Raw genomic sequence first — 20,644 nt, forward strand, 5'->3', positions numbered from 1 at the left:
GATGTAGCTTAGTAGTTAAGCACCCCCTAGGTTCAATTCCCAGTACCAAATGAAAAAAAACTTTTTTTAAAAAAGCAAGATCTGAGCAGGGGGTAGATACATTGCTATTGGAGTATCTTTGCTATTAGGCCCTCTCAGTCAACAGACCTAAATAATATATGTGCATATACTAACTCATGAACATATTCATACCTACAATTACTTCTGTATCCCTCCATCTGTATATATATAACTTAAACATGAATTCATGTTTAACTCTTTCCTGTGGATTCTCTAATTTTTTTTTAATCACATAAGGGGGTTTATTAAGCAAACAGAGTGTCTCCCTGCAGGGTAAGAGAGAAAATGAGAGGAAAAGAGAAAGGGCACGCGCAAGAGAGAGTGTGAAAAGTGAGGAGGAGAGAGAAGGAAAGTAAGGAGGAGAGAGAAAGCATGAGAAAAGATCTCTCTGATTGTTTTTATAGGAGGAATTAGGACTCCGAGCAATGTTTCTGAGTTTTTTACTTTAATTTTTGGATGAAGAAAAATTCTACTTGCAATAGGACACTTCCCATATCTTTACCCTCCTCATATCTGGCAAATCAACAACGGAAATCAGGCAGAGGACAGAGTGGTTTATATGGAGAATTACAGAAATGGGAATCATAAGGCATATACTTAATGACAAAAACATTGGAGTGACATTTAATTAAAATATATTGTAGTTTCACTTGGGTACAGTAGCACATGCCTGTAATACTGGTGACTTGGGATACTGAGGCAGGAGGATCACAAGTTTAAAGTCAGCCTCAACAACTTAGCAATACCCTGTCTCCAAAAAAAAAAAAAAAAAAAAATTAAAAAGGCTGTGGCTCAGTGGAAGAGTGCTTGCCTCACATGTGTGAGGCACTGGGTTCAATTCTCAGCACCGTATATAAAGAAATAATTAAAATAAAGGTCCATCAACAACTTAGAAAAACATTTTATTTAAAAAGGGACAGGAGATGTGCTCAGTGGTAAGTGCCCCTGGGCTCAATCCCTAGTCTCCCCCACTACCAAATGAAGGCAAAAAGAAGTCATGTTAGAATGAAGGAATGCACATATAGGTTCCCCTGAGGAGGCCTAGGGAAGAAGCAAGTTGAATTCTTTAAGGCTTATGGAGTGGTCAAGGGGGCAGATGAATTTGTGGCCCCAGTCCCCAGTCCCTATTCCCAGTTCATACTGTTTAGACTCATCACAGAGTCTTGAGTGGAAATCTGCTTAGAGCTTCCATCAGCATCAAATTGTGTTTGTTAGATTCAGGGTATGGGAGCCAAGTCGTATCCATAATAGGGAGATAAATTATCCCTGCTTCCTCCAAGGTAACTGGAGTCTTTTGGGAATATCTTCCTGTGGAAGGGATTAATTTACAGATGATAGGCCAACTGGAGGAACATAAAAGCTAATGCTGCTTCTTTCTCTTTCCCCAGGAGAAAATCAAAGACATAGTTTGTATAAGATGGACAGGAATGAAGGGAGAAAGGAAAGAAAGATCACATTAGGTTCTAAATGCAATAAAAATTATCTTGATAGAACTGCAGTATAATTCTTCTTCTTCATGCAATGATGCAGTTTTCTGATCATATATAGTTGGAAAGAGATATTTTGGGCCACCTTGACACCTGTGAAAACACCTTTTCTTGCTGATTTCCAAATAGCTTATTTACAGTAAATGGAACCATACTAGACAAGTGTGGAGTGGTCATGTGAAACACTACAAGGATGTGCTGAAATTAGTTCTTAAACAAGGCCACCCATTTAAGTTGAAAAAAAAAATAGGAAAGAGAACAGTGTGCTTGTGTTCATATACTTCCAAACACGCTTTGTATGCATAGGATGTGATGCACAGGGTATGTTCCTTGAAGAGGAAGACGACAATGAGACCCAAAATGCAGGTGAAGATGATGTCCTTTCCTTCCTCTTCAAGGATCACAGCCTGTTGTAAGAAGAATTCTAAGATGCACCCCCACCACCAAGTTTCATCCCCTCATGTACATAATTTCATGTAATCCCCTCCCCTTGAGTGTGGGCAGGATGTGTGAATATGATGAGCTATCACTCCTATGGTTGTAGTATTTTACATGGCAAAGGTAAAGGGATTTTTCCAGATATAATTATGGTCCTTGATCAGTTGACTTTGAGTTCTCAAAAGGAAGACTATCCTGGGCAGACCTTATCTAATCAGGTTAGTCCTTTAAAAGAGAGTCCAGAGATCAGAGGTAGAAGTCAGAGACTTTTTTTTTTTTTATCTCTGTGTCTTGAAAAAGCAAGCTGCCACAAGTTCTACAGCTTCAAGAAAATGAATTCTCTGAATCAACAAGCCCTGAACCTCACATTAGTCTACAGTCATGACTCACCCCTTGACTACAGCTTTGTGAGGTCCTGAGCAGAGGACCCAGCTAAGTCGTATCTAAAGTCCCGACCCACAGAGACTGAGAGATGACAAACAAGTGTTCTTTTAAGTCACCAAGTTTGTGATCGTCTGTTAGGAAGCAAAACAAAACCAATATGACCAGTGGTCCATTTCCATTCTCTGGTACCTTCATGTATCTGCCTGTCTACCTATCTTTCTTTCTACTTACATTGGCTCTTATCAGTAATTAAACAAATTCAAGTCTATCCTATCTTACAAATCTAACCCTAATCACATGTCTTCTTGTAGTTACTGGTCTATCTGCTCTCCATGTCATAGGCAAATACCTTCAAAGAGTGGTATGGCAGATAGAAGCTGCATACAGTTTACACACGGGGCTTAATCAAGATAGGGCCCCTTTATTTTTCTTTCATGTGACAAAAAGTCTGAAGACAAGTTGTGACAGCAGTTCAAAGAATGCCTTCAGTGTCCCAGGTTGCTGCTTTCTGCTGTCGCATGTGGCTCCTGTGGTTGTTTTTAAGACTTTCCCAGTCATTTCAACTGCATTTCAGCCAGGTAGAGTGGGGGAAGGAAAGGCACAAAAGAGCAGGTGGTAGAAGAGACTATTTCCCCTTTAAGAAGAGATCTCAGACACCCTACTAAACAACTTTCTTCTATCTCATTATACAGAACTATGTTTCATGGCCACACCACCTCCACAGGACTTTGGGGAACATGAATTCCCTCAACAGAATTAGGGATTGGTTAGAGAGGGAGATGGTGTTTTACTCCACATGGACTGCTCTAACCAAATGCCTGAGACTGGGTAGTTTATAAATGATAGAAATTTTCTCATGTTGGCTGGAAAGTCCAACAAGAAGATGCCAGTAGCTTCATGTCTTGTGAAAGCCCTGTTCCTCATAGATAATGCCTTCTCTTACTTTCTCACATGGCAAAATACAAAAGGGCTCCCCCAAACCTCCTTTATAAGGGCACTAATTCTATTCATGAGGGTGAAGCCCTCATCACCTCAATCACCTAAAAGGCCCACCTCTTACTACTGTGACACTGGGGATTAAGTTTCAACTTGTGAATATTTCAGGGACAAATACTTAGACCATAGCAGTCTATACCCTCACTGGGCACCAAATCCAGTAGTATCTTGATCTTGAACTTCCCAGCCTCCAGAACTGTGAGAAATATATTACTGTTGTTTATATATAAGTTATCAATGTCATAGAGCTTCTTTACAGCTTGTTTGATCTGGGGTTCGCTGGCTTGGACATCTAGAATGAACACAAGTGTGTTGCTGTCTTCAGTCTTCTTCACGGCTGGCTCAGTGGTCAGGGGAACTTGATGATGGCATGGTGGTCAAGCTTGTTTCTCCTGGGGTGCTCTTCTGAGGATATTTGGGCTGTTTCTGGAGCTGCAATGTCTTGGGGCCATTGGAAGGTAGATCATGTGGATTTTCTTTCTTTTATGGTTGTGGACATTTTTCAACACTGCCTTCTTGGCCTTCAAAGCTTTTGCAGTGACTGCAGCTTCAGGAGGGGCAGCAGCTTCTGTCTTAGTTTTTGGCTCCATCTTGGTGAACAAAGCCCATCCATTCTTCAACCTTTTATTATAGTCTGATTTGTGTCACCATAAAGCTTCACCAAGGTCTCTAGGGACTTCTCTAATCTATGTCCTCTAGATCTGTTTTGGTTGTCATCTTTTCCTTTCTTCATCTCATATTTCTTTTCCAAGTTTCCAAAACATATTTAAAAAAAAAATACTGGCAGCCAGGCAAAGTGGTGAGTGACTATAATCCCAGATCCTTGGGAACCTGAAGCAGGAGGATTGAACCTGAACCCAGGAGTTTGAGGCCAGCCTGGGCAACATAGTGAGACTCCTGTCTCTTAAAACAAATAAACAGGGTGTAGGGGTGCATGTTTATAATCCCAGCAACTTGGGAGATTGAGGCAAGAGAACTGTAAGTTCAAGGTCACCCTGGCCAACTTAGCCAGACCCTGCCTCAAAATAAAATAAAAAGGGCCAGGGATATAACTCCATGGTACATACAATACTTGCTTAGGATGTGCAAGGTACTGGGTTCCACTCCCACTTTAACAAAAAAAAAAAAAAAAAAAAAAAAAAAAAGCGGGCTGGGGGTATAGCTCAGTTGGTAGAGTGCTTGCCTCACAAGCACAAGGCCCTGGGTTCAAATCCCCAGCACTGCAAAAAAAAAAAAAAAAAAAAAAAGGAAAAAATTTTTTTTTCCCAATTTGGAGTCCAAATCCTGTACATTTTTTTTTTTTTTTAATTTCAGGATTGGTTTAAAGTTAAAATTTCTTCTCTTCCTCCAGCTTCAGTTTGTGAGTTGGAAGCCTGTAGCAGAAACGATGGCTTATAGTTCTTGATTTTCCACATAGTGCTTCTATTCTATATCTTTTATTCACTAGGCTACCTCTGACTCTTCATGGGTTGAAATGAGGGAGAGAGGAGAGATTAGGGAGCAACAGGATTTTATCTGACTGGTCTTTATCTAGCCTGATTTATTTTGACCATGGTGAATATAAAGCTGACCCTCCTCTGGGTCCTTTCAAGAACTTTTTGGAAATCTCTCCCTCTCACCAATATTATACTTCATGCAGGCGAGTGCATATCCTTGTCTGGTCACATTAGTGTCCTCCTTGATCTAAAGCAAGGGCTTCTCCCTCTCCCTTTCCCGAGCTCTACTTCTGCTCTGTCTCTCCCACCTGCCATCTATTTCAAGGAAACTTTGGAGGGTATACCTGCTTCAGTCAAAGCTCTGCTGCCATAGGCTGCTTCAGTTAGCACATTGCTCTTTAGGTGTTTCAGGCATGAGTTATCTGATTTATCCATTAGTAGTCCTAAATTGTGGGAGTTCATATATCTCAATTTCTAAGCTCTTTAAGTGATCTCTCACTGACCCTGGAATCAGGAGAAAGCATCCTTACCTCTTTCTCCTCCTTTCTCATGGGAGTATGTTATGCTTCACAGCAAAGCTCTCTAAAAAAATCCTTTAATTTCTAACTCTCTCTCTTTCTTGCTCCCTCAGTCTTCACTTAGCTACAGGTCATCCAAGGGTTCTGACATTTTCTTTTTTACCTCCTTGCAAATCTTGCTTTAGTGGACTCAGTTTGGAACATGGGGATGGTATTTGTCTTGGCACATTTACAAAAATGAAATAGAAACTGGATCATTTTATCATTAAGATACTGTGAGTAGTGTGATGTGCATACTCTTTCCCAATTTCATTAAATTTCAGTGAAATGTCTGTTTCTTGTCAAGGGCTTTCATCTCTCTCTTTTTGGTACTGGGGATTGAACCCAGGGGCTTTTAACCACTGAGCCACATCCCCAACCCTTTAAAAAATATGTATATATGTATGTATATATTTATTTAGTTGTAGGTGGACACAGCCCCAGCCCCCCAATCCTTTTTATTTTGAAACAGGGTCTAAGTTGCTTAAGGCCTTGCTAAGTTGCTGAGATTGACCTTTCAGTGATCCTCCTACCTCGGCCTCCTGAGTCACAGGGATTACAGAGGTGTGCCACATTGCCCAACTTTCATCTCTTTTGAAAGTAAGGATGATATACTGAGTGTGGTCTTAATGTGAGCATGGGTCAACTTATAGTAGATTGTCACATCTGGGTGATATTTGGTGCCATATGGACCAGAATATTCAAACTAACATGTATTATCTGGCACCAAATTGGACCAAATGGCACCTTACAAATGAGCCCAATGTGGGCATTCTTTTTTTAAAAAATATTTTTAGTTTTAGATGAATACAAAACTTTATTTACTTTTGTGGTGCTGAGGATTGAACCCAGGGCCTCACGCACACTAGGTGAGTGTTCCACCACTGAGCCACAACCCCAGCCCTCAGTGTGTGCATTCTTAACAAAGACACCAAGCTGTTGTTGGACTTGTGGTACAAGGGAGGATATCGACCTGGCAAGAGCTGCGATGGTCCTTAGAGTATTTCCTTGAAGTAAACTGTAAGATAAGTGAAGATCAGCATTAGATCTTGGTGAGGGTATGGTGAAATAGAAATCCAGGCAAATTATATAGAAGAAAATCTTTTAAAAACATGCTAGGCATGTATAATCCAGCCCTAAAGGATACAATTCCTTTAGAAAAATACAGTGTTTCCTGGGAGGGGAGAGGAAGTGTGGCAGCCCCTATACCTCACCAGATTCCACACAGAGTGAATGGCTGTCCTGGGCCTGGCAAGCAAATGGGGGTAAGACTGCTTATCTGTGGCACACACTGTCTCTAACCAGAGAAATCTTTGGAGAATACAGAGCCAGAAAGATTTTGAATTGTGTTAGAATATTCTAGTGAAATGTTGTAAGTATGGGAGATCCTGGAGGTGGAGAAGTAACTGAGATTAAGAGAAAGTTTGTGAAGTTTGGCACTAGGAATTCTAATTGGACTCACTGCCAGTTCACATTTTTTGGGTGATAGAATGCTTGAGAGCACTCAAAAGGGTAACCTGAGGAGTTGCTGAATTTATGTTGAGTGATCACATGTCAACAGGAAGAGGGAAAACTCTGCAGTCTGGGAAACAAAACAAATCTAAGATGTCATGAGAGTCTTGGTGTATCACTCAAGTTCTTGCTGTTGGTAAATCTAATTTAGGAGGAAAAAGGAAAAGAAGTACTATTTTTATGAGTAGGACCTGAGGTATTAGTATAAGTTTATTGAGATGATACAAGTATGCTATAGCTCCCAAAGACAGATCCTGATAGGTAAGAAGTGTGTGTGTGTGTGTGTGTGTGTGTGTGTATGTGTGTGTGTCTGTGTGTCTGTGTGTACAGAATGCCCCAGGAACCTGTCAGAGATTATTACATGCCCCCAAATATGATTAATTTCTGACAAGTTTGGACACAGAAATGTTTGCTGTGACTTTCTCAAGCACAAACCCTTAGGACTTCTCAAACCTAAATTGTTAGGATATTTGCAAAGTGAGCCAAGAACCAGTATGCATGTAAGTATTATTAATTCCTTTGTTTTAAACACGAGGAAACCGGAGATCAGGTGATTGGCTGAAGGTTACAGAGTTAATAAGCCTCAGTTTTGAGGTAGCACTAAAGTCTCCTGACTTCAGTGTTCATTTTATTTGACCACATTTCTTTTATTCAAATGGCTGACACTATCCACAATGTCAGATGATTCCCTCTAAATCTGTTTCAGAATCCAAACATTTCAATTTAGCTTTTTTTTTTTTTTGTATTAGGGATTGAAATGAGAGGCACTTTAACACTGAGCTACATTCCCACCCCTAGTTATTTTTATTTTGAGAAAGGGTCATACTAAGTTGCTGAGGGTGGTTTTGAACTTGTGATCCTCCTGCCTCAGCTGCCCAAGTTGCTGGGGTTAAGCATGTGTTTTTAGCATAGGCATTTTATCATAACACTTAGCACAATCAGAATATAGAACTGTCCCATCACCACAAAGAAACTCCCCTTGTTGCCCCTTATTAGTCATCCTTCCCCCAACTGTCACCCCTGGCAACCACTGATCTATTCTCTATCACTATAATTTTGTCATTTTGAGAATGTTATGTAAGTGGAAGCATATACTATATAACTATTTGAGATAATGCCCTTGAAATCCATCTAAGCTGTTGCAAGCATTACATTCAATTATTTTTTTTTATTATAAAGTAATATTTAATTTCCCTGGGCTTTCTTTGCCAACCAGAACACTCCTTTTCCTAATGTCTGAGGAGAATAGCCTTTCATTATTTAAAAACCCTATAGTGATCTCATCTGAAGCAGTTTCTTGTCTGACCTGGGAGAAGATAGTTTATAAACCAGAAACATATAACAACAACAACAACAACACAGTCCTGTGCTACATAACAATGTTGTGGTCAATGACACAGAGCATATATAACAGTGGCTACACCATATAGCCTAGGAGTGAAATAGGCTAACACAACTAGGTGTGTGTAAGTACACTCTATGATGTTTGCACAATGTCAAAATAACCTAACAGTGCATTCCTCAGTCTGCCAAATGACACATGACTACTGTATTGCAAAATTTTGCAAATTGATTCTATCAGAGACCTGAGACTATGTATGGAAATGAATTCAGGCAGTGCCAGGCAGAAAATAAGAGCATTTAACACTGGACTCAGCTGAACTGATCAACATGAAAGCACTTAATAGTTATAAAATTCAATGTGTAGCTCAAGAAGTAGGTTAGTTGACTGAAAACTGGACTAAAATGGTCAGTTTTTGGTTGCTGTGACCAAAATACCTGACGAGAACAATTTAGAGGAGGAAAAGTTTATTTCAGGATCACAGTTTCAGAGGTTTAGTCCATGGTTGGCCAGTCCATTGTTCTGGGTCCGAGGCGAGGCAGAACATCATGACGGAAAAGCATGGTGGAAGAAAGTTGCTCAGATCAGGGTTTCTCAGAAGCAGAGAAAGTGAGCAAGGAGCCAGGAACAAAATATAATCCCTGGGGTTGTGCCCTCAGTGACCTCCTTCCTCTAGCTCTGCTCTGCCTATAGTTACCACCTAGTAGTTCATTCCATCAAATGGATTATTTCACTGATTAGGTCACAGCTTTCATAATCTAATCATTTCACCTTGGAACATTCCTGCATTTCCTAACATGAGCTTTTCAGGGGACACCTCATATCCAAACCATAATACTTGCTTTCAGTAGGTTGATCTGACAAAACTTCTTCAGTATAATTTTTTAAAAAATTTTTATATTTTTGCAGTGCTGGAAATCAAACCAATGACCTTCTGCATGTGAGGCAAGCACTCTACCACTGAGCTACACCCCCAGATCTTTCCTGATATAATTTCAAGGAGGGAACTCATAAGCTTAGGGAGCAGGAAAAATTGTCCTTGAGGATAATCTTCTCATTAAGAAATTGAGAGCTGCAATTACCAATTCCTTCTTTTCTTCCTTTCTTTCTTATACTGGGGATCGAATCCAGGGGCCTTTACCACTGAACCCCCAACTAAACCCCAGCCCATTTTTATTTATTTATTTATCTTTTATTTATTTATTTTTGCGGTGCTGGGGATTGAACCCAGGGCCTTGTGCTTGCGAGGCAGGCACTCTACCCACTGAGCTATCTCCCCAGCCCCCATTTTTATTTTTGAGCAGAGTCTTGCTAATTTGCTGAGGTGGCCTCCAACTTGGGATCTTCCTGCCTCAGTCTCCAGAATTGCTAGAATTAAATTACAGGCATGTGCCACTGTGCCCAATTTGCCAGTATCTTTCTTTTCGTTTTTTTTTTCTTTTTTCCACATTTTAGGAATTGATGCATCATAGTTGTACATAACAATGGGATTTCTTGTTACATATTCATACATGCACATAATATAGCAATAATTTGGCCAATATCATTCCCCAGCACTCCTTCCCTCCCTTCCTGTCTCCTATCCCCATCCCTTTCCTTTACTGATTTCCCTTTGAGATCTCAGCTCCCTATCTTTCTTTTCCTTTTTCCTTTATTTTATTTATTTATGTTTATGCAGTGCTGAGGATTGAACCCAGTGCCTCACACATGCCAGGCAAGTGCTCTACCATTGAGCTACAACCCCAGCCCTATACCACATTTTCTTTATCTATTCATCTGCTGATAGACAGCTAGGCTGGTTCCAAGTTTGGTTATTGTGAACTGTGCTGCTATAAACATGGGTATACATTGTCATGATAGTATGATGACTTTAATTCTTTAGGATAAATACTGAGGAGTGGTATAGCAGGGTCATATGTTGGTTCTGTGTCTAGTCTTTTGAGAAACCTCCACATTGATTTCCGTAGTGGTTGTACTAATTTACAATCCCACCAATGGTGTAAAAGTGTTTCTTTTACTCCATACCCTTTCTAGCATTTATTACTTGTAATCTTGATAACTGCCATTCTGATGGGTGTGAGATGAAATCTCAGTATAGTTTTGATTTGCATTTCCCTAATTGTTATTGATGTTGAACATTTTTTCATATATTTGTTGGTGATTTGTATTTCTTCTTTTGGGAATTGTCTGTTTAATTCATTTCCCATTTATTAATTGGGTTATTTGGTTTTTTGGTATAAAGTTTTTTGACTTCTTTATATATATTATGGATATTAATCCTCTGTCAGAAGAGTAGCTAAGATTTTCTCCCATTTTGTAGGCTCTCTCTTCAACATTCCTAATTGTTTCCTTTTCTGTGCAGAAGGTTTTAAATTTGATACCATCCACTTTATTAACTCTTTAGCCAGGATCTTTCAAAAGTCATTGATGGCTTTCATTTGCTGGACAGGAAAGATGGTGGGGGATTTCACTATTGCAGTGTATTGAAATGTTTTCCTTGATTTCAATCCAGACTAACAGAGGCCAGGTATCAGTATATACTGTGAAATACAAGGTAAATAAAGTTACAAAAGTGGACTAGAGGGTAAGAGTGGCAATCAGAATGCTTTAATTTACATAATTCTTAGGTGTTGGTTATGTAATATAAAGCCAATACTCCGCCTCCCAACCACTTGTCAATCTGCACTCTGCCTGCCTCTTAAACTACAGGAATTTCCGGCTTCCCCACAACCTGTCAATCTGCACTCTGCCCGCCTCTTATGTTACAGGAATTTCCGGCTTACGCTGTCGCCATTTTCCTGCTTCCCGCATTACGTCCTAACATGCTAAATAGCTACTGGTTCATCAGTCAGCTTGCAAGTATTCTCCTCTGCTATTGGTTCCTTCCAGCCCGTGAGATTCCAATATCTGGGAGAAGCGCACACGCCATCTCTCTCTTTTTCCTTTCTTTTCACTCTGGAGCGGACGTGTTAGTCGTCCGCATAATAAAGGCTCTTGCATGAGACCTCGTGTCTGCAGTGCATTTTTCTGGGAGCTATTGGCAAGCCGAGTGAGCGGGCGGCAGTTCAGTGGGATTGCGCAGCGGTGGCTAGAATCGCCGTGGGTCCCAAGCTGCCTTACACCTGGTGCTGAAACCTGGGATGGGTCCTTTTGCTAACTAAGCAAGCGGAATCCCATCCAAATGCCCCAGTGCCCGCGGATACAGGCTCACCTTCCATTTTCCTGGACGCCCAGTTTTCTGCATGCAACACCGGACTCCAAATTGGTGAGTTCCCCTTAGGCAGGTCCCCTAGACCACTTAAACACACTTCTGCTTACCTGAGAAGCAACTGTTGAGTATCCAGGACTCTTGAGGCTTATGAGGTGTGGGGGTACCCCCAGCCACGACTTTCAAAGTTATGGTTGGTCCCTATAGTGGTCTTATTTGCCGGGTGGATTCCTGATTTTATGGTGCTGAGATTCTCTCTCAGGGTTTGAGGCTTATTTTCTCATCACGCTCGAAATCCTGGCCAGGTCCTCAAACTCTCTCGGCTATTGCCCGGTAGACACTGGTACTGTGTGATGACCAGACCTGTGTACTACTTTCTCATTGCCTAACATGTGGTTGTGGGACGCCCGATCACTAACTTAGGCGTTTCTCAGTCTTCGCCATGGAATCTAGGACTTCCACCCCAGCAAATTTGCCCCTGAGATGTTTATTAAACAATCTCAAACTGAATTAGAGCCAAACTGTCCTTTAGATAGTAAATCAGAATGGTCTATTTGTGACACCCTAAATTCTAGCTTTATACTAAGTATAATTATATGCATAATTATACTAGTTATAATTAAATATATATGTGGGTGACCTGGTAAATGGAAAGAGACTTTTCCCCTTCTTGTTTTTCCTTTCTTTCATGCTAAACCTAATCTCTGCCCTCCTCAAAAACGTGAACACGTTCTCTTGGCTTCTCCTCCCCCTTTTAACCCTTCTTTCTCTTGTGAGTTTGATCCAGCTGATGAATCATCTCCTTACAGGTCTCCTACTGCAGAAGCCCCTGTTCATTCCTCTCCTTTGCCTCATTCTGTTTCTCCTTCCGCTCCTCCACACAGCCCACCAAGTCCTCCCACCACGCGGTCTCGTGCACATGTCCTAGCTCCTTTACGGGAGGTGGCTGGCACGGAGGGAGTAATCAGAGTCCATGTTCACTTTTCACTGACTGATCTGTCTCAAATAGAGAAGCGGCTAGGCTCCTTCACCACCAACCCTGCAACCTTCATTAAGGAATTTCAGTACCTTACCCAGTCTTATAACCTTACCTGGCATGACATTTACATGATCATGTCCAACACCCTAACCCCTGAGGAACGCAGGAGAGTTTGGGAACAGGCGCGCAATTATGCAGATGAGATTCATCAATCAACCCCAACCCACCCCACTGGGGCTGAAGCAGTACCAGATAGGGACCCCCTATGGAACTATAATACCGAGGCTGGGTGTCTACAGCGGGATAGGTTTCAAACCTGCATCCTTGCAGGTCTATGAAAGGCTGCTATTAAACCCATTAACTATGACAAACTTCAGGAAGTAATACAGGACAGAGATGAAAACCCGTCAGCATTTCTAAGCCGCCTTACAGAGGCCATGCTCAGGTACACTAACCAGGATCCTGAAACCCCGGAGGGACGGCAGCTATTTATGACGTATTACTTTTCCCAAAGTTACCCTGACATAAAGGTTAAATTGAGGCAGTTGGATAGGGGGCCTCTTCCCTACTGCCACAGGTTCTAGCAGTGGCATTCAAGGTTTATAACAGAAGGGAAGAAAAAAAAAATTAAAATACCAAATGCTGGCCAAAGCCTTTCAGCCAGCTAGACCTGTCCAACTGTCCACCACTAGGGGTGCCCAAGCTCCCAGAAGACCTCCAAGCTCATGCCTCAAGTGTGGGCAATAGGACCACTGGGCACGAGCCTTTCCCAAACCCCAGCAGCCCCCAAGTCCTTGTACTTGCTGGGATTGGCAATGGATGAATGAAGGGGCCTGGGACTTCTGCACTTGATGACCATCACCACTCAGGAGCCCCGGGTGACCCTTATGGTGGCAGGCAGGCAGATCCCTTTCCTTACAGACACTGGAGCCACCTTCTCAGTGCTGTGGGAGTTTTGGGGACCCACTTCCCCTGCCAAGTCCTCTATTGTTGGGGTAGCGGGAAAACCATATAACCCCTTACAAACCCCTCCAATAAGCTGCCATATAGGACAAATTGGCTTTACTCATTCCTTTTTAATAATTCCTTCATGTCCCATTCCCCTTCTGGGAAGGGACATCCTAACCAAATTGGGTGCCTCTATTTCCTTCTCACCAACCATGCGCCTCAGCCAAGACTCCTCTGCTATTCCTCTCCTTATGACTCTACAGGAATATACAGCTCAAACACAGTCCTCATACCCCCTTCCTCCCTCCCTGGTTGACCCCAAGGTCTGGACACTCATACACCCTCTATAGCTAAATGCTCACCTGTACTCATTCATCTAAAGGACCCAACATCCTACCCAGCCCAGGCCCAATATCCCCTTCCCCGAAGGAACCTTATAGGACTTTAACCAATCATCCAGGATTTAAGGCAGAAAGGCTTCCTGCGCCCTGCCAACTCACCTTATAACACTCCCATCCTGGCTGTTAGGAAACCTAATGGATCTTACTGTCTAGTGCAAGACCTCTGCATCATTAACTCAGCAGTGGTCCCCATCTTTCCCATTGTGTCCAATCCTTACACCCTGCTTTCTTCTATCCCTTCTTCCACCACATAGTTTTCACTGCTAGATTTGAAGGATCCATTTTTTACTGTCCCACTTAACCCTAATTCACAGGATCTCTTTGCTTTTACTTGGACTGACCCTTTCACTTGAGTTTCTTCTTAGATAACCTGGACAGTTCTCCCACAGGAATTCCGAGACAGCCCTCATCTCTGGTCAAATGCTAATCCCTCTCTAGCTCTTAACCCACAGGTTTCTTCTAACCAATACTTGGCCACTCCTGTGGGACCCCTTCATCTCATACTGAAGATCATGAAGCCCTCCACCCTTTCTCCCATTCCAGAAATTGGGAACCAGACAACTGAAACACCAGACAACCATGCCCAGCCATGAGGACTGGATTCCTGTTTGTAATTTTCCGAACCACTGAATTTTTTTTCCAATAGAATGCCAGCCAAAAAAGGGGAGCCCCCTGTTTTTTACTTCCATGTCAACTAATCAGCTTGTATTACAGAAATATCAGGATCTTACAGAAATCGGAGCCCGGCTACAGGTGTGCCCCCAGATGAACTATCAAGTCCCCAACTCTTCCTGCCATGATGATCTCTCCCCTGAATCAACTCTACGTCCACACTCAGCAGGAAGTAATTACAGAAGACTGACCTTCGTCCACGTACCCCAAAGGATTTTTTTTTTATAAAATCAAAAATGGGGGAATGTAATATAAAGCCTATACTCTGCCTCCCAACCACTTGTCAATCTGCACTCTGCCCGCCTCTTAAGCTACAGGAATTTCCGGCTTCCCCACAACCTGTCAATCTGCACTCTGCCCGCCTCTTATGTTACAGGAATTTTCGGCTTACACTGTCGCCATTTTCCTGCTTCCCGCATTACGTCCTAACATGCTAAATAGCTACTGGTTCATCAGTCAGCTTGCAAGTATTCTCCTCTGCTATTGGTTCCTTCCAGCCCGTGAGATTCCAATATCTGGGAGAAGCGCACACGCCATCTCTCTCTTTTTCCTTTCTTTTCACTCTGGAGCGGACGTGTTAGTTGTCCACATAATAAAGTCTCTTGCGTGAGACCTCGTGTCTGCGGTGCATATTTCTGGGAGCTATTGGCGAGCCGAGTGAGCAGGTGGTAGTTCAGCGGGATCGCGCAGCGGTGGCTATCACTGCGGGTCCCAAACTGCCTTACAGGTTATTAATCATAATGTGTTAAACAGAAGAGCCTCTTACTTAAGTAATTTTTGATCTTATAAGACTTTAGGGGCTGGGGATATAACTCAGTTGGTAGAATGCCTGCCTCGCAAGCACAAGGCCCTGGGTTCAATCCTGAGCACTGCCAAAAAAAAAAAAAAACTCTAATTCTGTCAAGCAGAGCCCTGACTCCTCACAGCGAGGAGACATGGCCTTTCATCTTGTGCCTATACATGAGCCATTCCATAGGTCCTCAAGAGGAGAGACCCTGTAACACAGCCAAAATTTTATGGAATAATTCTTCCCCATTTGTTTCTCTCAAAAAGGGATCAGAAGCCATTATTTTCAGAGTGAATGGGCACTAGGAAAAGGGGGAATTTCTAAGGTCACCACTCTTATTTTTCCCCAACATGGCGCTGGTCAGCCTTCTCTTCCGGATTCTACCTCCCATTGCTGTTCCTGCAGGCGCCATGCCACACCCAATCAGTATTCAACACCTGCACCTGAATCCCGCGGCAACGGGACTCGCCCTATCAGCTCTCACCCCCTTTCATGCCCCAACCAATCAGCCCACACCCGGCTCTATATAAACACACTCCTTTCTGAATAAAGCGGAACTACTATGGAGCTTAGCTTTGATCCGTGTCTCCGTGTGGAATTCTTTCAATTTCTCTTTTAGGAATCCCTACACACAGGCCATGAATATGCTAATTTCTAGTGACCGGGAAGCTACTGGAGTTTACTGGTCAGGGAGATAGGTTATGAAGGTCACATGGTTAGCCCAGTTTTGGCTCCAGTACATTATAGTGATTACAGGGAATCGACTAGTGGTTACTTCCCTAGTTTATTTACTCCCCCAGCCCCTGCAAGCTGTAACTCTTGGGCTGCAGTGATTCTCCTGACAGCGCCTCACAAGTAGCTGGGACTACAGGTGACTTCTCTAGTTACTGAATGCAGAGTAGGAATGATGGACATATTTACCAGCTGGAATAATATGCTATTGGCTTACTGGATCCATGAAGTGGGACATTATAATAAAGTTCGTATAGGAACCTTGTAGCTACCCTTTTCTACAAAAAAGCAAGCCAAAAGCAATAACAACACATACTTGGGTGAATTCAAAGACTTGAAAAATGCAGGAGTACTGATTTCTATCACCTTCCTATTTAACTTGCCTAAACCTGCAAAGGAAAATGGGCCCTGTGTGTTTCTATAAATTTATTTACTTAATTACTTGGGATGGGGTTTTCACTATGTTTCCCAGGTTGGTCTCAAACTCCTAATTCTTTGGCCTTTTCTGCTTCCTTGAGTAGCTGGGATTACAGGTGAGGGAACCACACCTGGCTCTTACATTACTGTAAATTTAATCAGATGTGATTCAATTGCAGCTGCTGTTCTAGATATGGCCTCTTTACTGGAGCAAATTAATATTTACCTGTGGCTATTGTAAATGTGGATCTGAAAATACATTTTCTCAGTTATCACTTGATAAGTATCACAAGTATATTGCTTTCATTTAGCAGGGACGGCAGCATACCTTCAATGTCTTTCCTCAGAGCTATGTCAAGTCTATTGCTTTCTGTCATCATCTAGTTTGCAGGGACTTATCATCTTATCATCTCATGGGTTATCACATTGGTCCATTAAAAATGTGAGGTCTTCCTGAATCTCCCTTTCCCAATGATTAGGGAACTAACTATTGGATTTAGGAAACACACTATTCCAACATGGCCTCATTTTAACTCCTTTTATCTACAGACACCCTATTTCCAGCTGGACAAGGTGGCCCACACCACCAGCTTGGGAGGCTGAGACAGGAGGATCGCAAGATCAAAGCCAGCCTCAGGCTTAGTGAGGCCTTAAGCAACTTAGCAAAACCCTGTCTCAAAATGAAAAATAAAAAGGGCTATGGATGTTGCTCAGTGGCCAACCTCCCCTGGGTTCAACTCCAGGTACCAAAAAAAAAAAGAAAGAATGAAAGAAAGAAACTATTTCCAAATAATGTCTCATTCACAGATACTGGGGGTTAGAACTTCTTCGACACATCTTTTTGGAGGGACATGATTCAACTTGAAACACTTGTTTTATATATATAAAACCAATTACTTTCCTTCTCTTTCCTTCTGTTTTATATAAGGAGGGTTTGTGATTGTTTGATACATCTCTCTTTCCTTGGTCATTCTTGCCAAAGGTCGCCATTTTTGTTGATGTGTTAATTTTATAACATAGGTTACATAATATTCAGGTAGGATTGCAGCTGAACTGGAAGTGGAATTAATATCTCCCACATATGGATGTGGCAGTGGATATGACTTTGTGCCTTCTTTTCTGAGGGAAGGAGGGTGAAGGTATCTTTAAGTGGAATATCTGCATCTTGCTAAGCACTTGGGTGATGCCATCTTATACATAAGTTTAAGTAGGTTAGAAAGGTGAAAATAGTGCTGAGACCCTGAAAGATAGACTCTTCTTATATGTGGGAGACTGAATGAAGACAGAAGGACTCATTTTTTTTTTTTCCTGCTTCTGTTAGAGCTTTGGCAGCTTCTGGTTCCTATACAGGCAGTGCAGTTTCAGCAGCAGAAGCTTCAGGGCGTGCCCTGCACTCATGCAGCTCTGACTCTGAAAGTGGGAGGTCACTTTAGGGTCCAAGTCTCTGAAAAGATGTATGATCCAAGCATTTAGAGACCTTTGGCAAACTGGTTCATTTAAAGGCCTTGAAAGTCTCAGCAACACAAAAGGAGAAATTCATAAGACATTTAATGAGGGGATGAATGGATAAGAGACTTGTTAAACTAGCATACAGTGAGAAATATGCCTAATATTAGATATAATTTTAGCTATTAACTTTTTCTGTAATCTTGGACAAGTTACTTAATAAGTACCAGTCTAATTTTCTTCATCTCAAATGTGGAGACTGGGCTACTTTGAGGTTTTCATACTTGTGTCAATGGTACTCCAAAGTTTTTTTTTTTTTTTCCTATTAAAAAGTTTATTTAACAAAAAATTTAATATGAAAATGTACATGACCTGATTTTTATTTCATAAACAGGTCCTTTGGGAGGGGACATGGATTTCTCTGAATAGCCATTATTTACACCTGTTTCAAGGCTTCTAACATGATGATACTATTTCCTCGTATTACCACCATTCCAATATTGTTCTGTTGCCCACTAGCTGCCGTCTTCACACATTCGTCTATTACAAGATTCATAAAGGGGTCAAATCCCTGAAATATTCCTTGGACATGTCTGCTGCCCTTTAATTTTAATGATAACTTCTTGTCCATAAATTTTTTTCAGCTCGGGAGGGTGAGCTTTGCTCATGTTGTCTACTGGGCAGGCTTAGAGATGCTTTGAAATCGAATTGGCTGCTTTCCTTCACACTACCGTGGTAGATTCAGCATTTTTTGCGCCAGAGGTTTTGAGGAGTTCCTTCAGAGCCCTGCAAAGGCAGGCAGAAGGGAAGGCTGCAGGTGGGCTGCAGCCTCACTATGCTGCTTTATTTAGATATTGAGCTCCTGGTATAGTTCAAATGTACCAGGAAGGATCAAAGGCTTTGGCTGAGGATGAAAGCAAGTAAGTAAGCAAGCAAAAAAGAAAACCGCTGGCCTAAATCCCCTCTTAAGATTCCTTTTTGGTTTAAGGAATTACAGGTCTTCATTTAAGGGAAAATAAAATTCTGGTATTAAAAACAAAAACCTGGGCTGTGGCTGTTGCTCTGTGGTAGAACTCTTACTTTGCATGTGTGAGGTACTGGGTTTGATTCTCAGCACCACATAAAAATAAATAAATGTCCATTGACAATTTAAAAATATTTAAAAAAACAGAAGTGTAGCTCAGTGGTAGAGCTGTGCTTAGCATATATGAGGCCCTGGGTTCAATCCCCCCAGTGCTGCTCTCAAAGGCCCTATTTTAGTGTTAGATTATGTTATAGTCAATATTAAACTCCTGGGTAAGTCAAACACAAATATGGAGAAAGTCATTACTGATATATTTGATATACAATATAAAGTTACACTATTAAGTATCTGACACCTCAGCTGGCTTTTCCTCCAATGAACTTACATTACACTGTCAGCCAAAGTTTAATTGTTAACAGTGGCCATATTTTATTCTAAAATCTTTTTTTGAAAAATCAATTTAGCAATTTACAGATCAGTTTACCGGTTGACAAGGAAAGAAGGAAACCAGAGACAATAACAAAGACAGTAGGAAGAGCTGGTAGAGCAGAAATACTTAACAGCACCCTTGACTAAATACAGTTGAAAAGCTCAGGCAATAAACACACATTTAAAATTTCCAGGGTGAAAATATTTTGAAACACAAGTTAGAAATTTCGCTGCTCTATTCCAAGCAAACATTTTAATTGTTGAATCCATGTAATTAGCTTGATTTGGCATTTGGGACCCCATAATTAGTATTTTCCTAATTGTTTTATTAACATGAAAAAATTAAGACTATTTTGTTTATTTCACTACATAATAATTCAGAGTCCATTTTACACCCTCTTTTGCATCTTTCCATTTGCGCATCCACTCTGCTGGAGCTTACTCCCTTCCGTGCTGGGCTGTGGAAACAGCGGTCTTAAACCATATACAGCACAATGTCACTTAAGTAAGAGTAACCAGAATCCACTCTCACAGTCCTCTTATCTTCATTTCAAGGTTGTATTTTGCAATTAGGGGATGGATTATGTCATGAGTATGGGACAGTTATTTTTTATTTTCATTTTTTGGTACTGGAGATTGAATCTAGGGGTGCTTTACTTCTGAACTACACCCCCAGTTCCTTTCTTTCTTTTATTTATTTTTCTTCTTTTTTGGTACTGGGGATTGAACCAAGGAGCGCTTAACTACTGAACCATATCCCCAGTCCTTTTTTGTATTTTATTTAGAGACAGGGTCTCACTGAGTTGCTTATGGCCTCGCTACATTGCTGAGGCTGGCTTTGAACTCTTGGTCTTACTGCCTCAGCTTCACGAGCCTCTGGGATTACAGGCCCTACCACGCCCGTTCTTTCAATTTTTATTTTGACCCAGGGTCTCTCTAAGTTGTTGAGGGACTAGCTAAACTGCTGAGGCTAGCCTGAACTTTCGATTCTCCTGCCTCAGACTCCTGAGTTGCTGGGATTACAGGTATGGGCCACTACGCCCAGCAGGAGAACAGTTACTAATGGACAAAGTTTGGAGTCTACTTACTAGCCTGCCTCTGCATAAAGACAAAACAATTTTCCAAAAGGCTTTCACCTTAGCTAATAATTTTCAACGCCACTTAAGTTCATCTTAAAAAGACATAACTAATCCCCCACTCTGGTTTAAAATGCTTTCAATTTACACGTACAAAAACATGGGTCGCCCTTAACCTGTGCTATAATGTCTCTTATTCCCGCCCCCGTTAAAAAGGAAAACCAAAACAGTATAGAATCCCAAATTCACTTAGTGCACCCAAGAACACTAGAATTTGCCAACTGACCTCCCGACTCAAGCAGGTTCAGCGCCT

The 20,644-nt window shown here is 41.6% G+C and overlaps 1 pseudogene; it reads right to left on the minus strand.

Annotated features, from left to right (window-relative positions):
* Window positions 1-18,238: 18,238 nt before the first annotated feature.
* LOC124965589 (small nuclear ribonucleoprotein G-like) lies at window positions 18,239-18,470 on the minus strand (annotated as a pseudogene).
* Between the last annotated feature and the right edge of the window lie 2,174 nt (window positions 18,471-20,644).

Source organism: Sciurus carolinensis, chromosome 15 (genome assembly GCF_902686445.1).
Source record: "Sciurus carolinensis chromosome 15, mSciCar1.2, whole genome shotgun sequence".
Taxonomy (NCBI): Eukaryota; Metazoa; Chordata; class Mammalia; order Rodentia; family Sciuridae; genus Sciurus; species Sciurus carolinensis.